General features: G+C 55.9%; 1 pseudogene; it reads left to right on the top strand.

The window, feature by feature from the left end:
• The first annotated feature begins 71 nt into the window (after positions 1–71).
• LOC123964817 lies at positions 72–180 on the top strand (annotated as a pseudogene).
• Positions 181–639: the final 459 nt, after the last annotated feature.

The raw sequence follows: 639 nt of genomic DNA, 5'->3' as shown, positions 1-639 counted from the left end.
TGGGCAGAATACGTTTTTTGTCAATTAGCCGTAGAACATCTTTTGAAGGGCCGTTTGTGGGTGCCTGAGTGGCTTACGGCCACACCGCTCTGGGAGCGTCCGATCTCGGAAGCTAAGCAGAGCAGGGCCTGGTTAGTACTTGGACGGGTGACCGCCTGTGAATACCCGTTGCTGTAAGCCTTTTTCGCTTCGCCTTCGAAAAACGGCAGAGGGTGCTTCGGTGAAAGGAGAATTTTTGAACGTCTCTTTAGGAAACAGCAGGGGGCGCTGCTGCTGCTGCTGCTGCTGCTGCTTCTTTTTCTCCCTATCCTGTACACAGTGCTGTGTAAATGTTACATCGTGTTTTGAAGGCCCGTCTGGGGTGTGCAAAGGCAGCTTACGGCCATTCCGGCCTGGGACTGCCCGATCTCGCCTGATCTCGGAAGCCAGGCTTGGCAGGGCCTGCTTAGGACTTGGACGGGAGAGCGTCTGATCCTGGCTAGGGACTTCCAGGCGGAATGGATCCTTTTCCTGAATGTCCACCCAGGAATGAGCGTCTGTTTGTGAGTGAGGACCTCCGGCTGAAGGTGGCCTTGTCGCTGTACCCATACCCGGGAACGGGTGCCTATTCCTGTCTGTGGACTGCCAGCGTGAACGGTG

This window comes from Micropterus dolomieu, unplaced genomic scaffold (genome assembly GCF_021292245.1).
Source record: "Micropterus dolomieu isolate WLL.071019.BEF.003 ecotype Adirondacks unplaced genomic scaffold, ASM2129224v1 contig_5581, whole genome shotgun sequence".
In the NCBI taxonomy this organism is placed as follows: domain Eukaryota; kingdom Metazoa; phylum Chordata; class Actinopteri; order Centrarchiformes; family Centrarchidae; genus Micropterus; species Micropterus dolomieu.
Note: the sequence above shows the minus strand (reverse complement) of the source record. Positions and strands in the feature narration are given on the sequence as shown.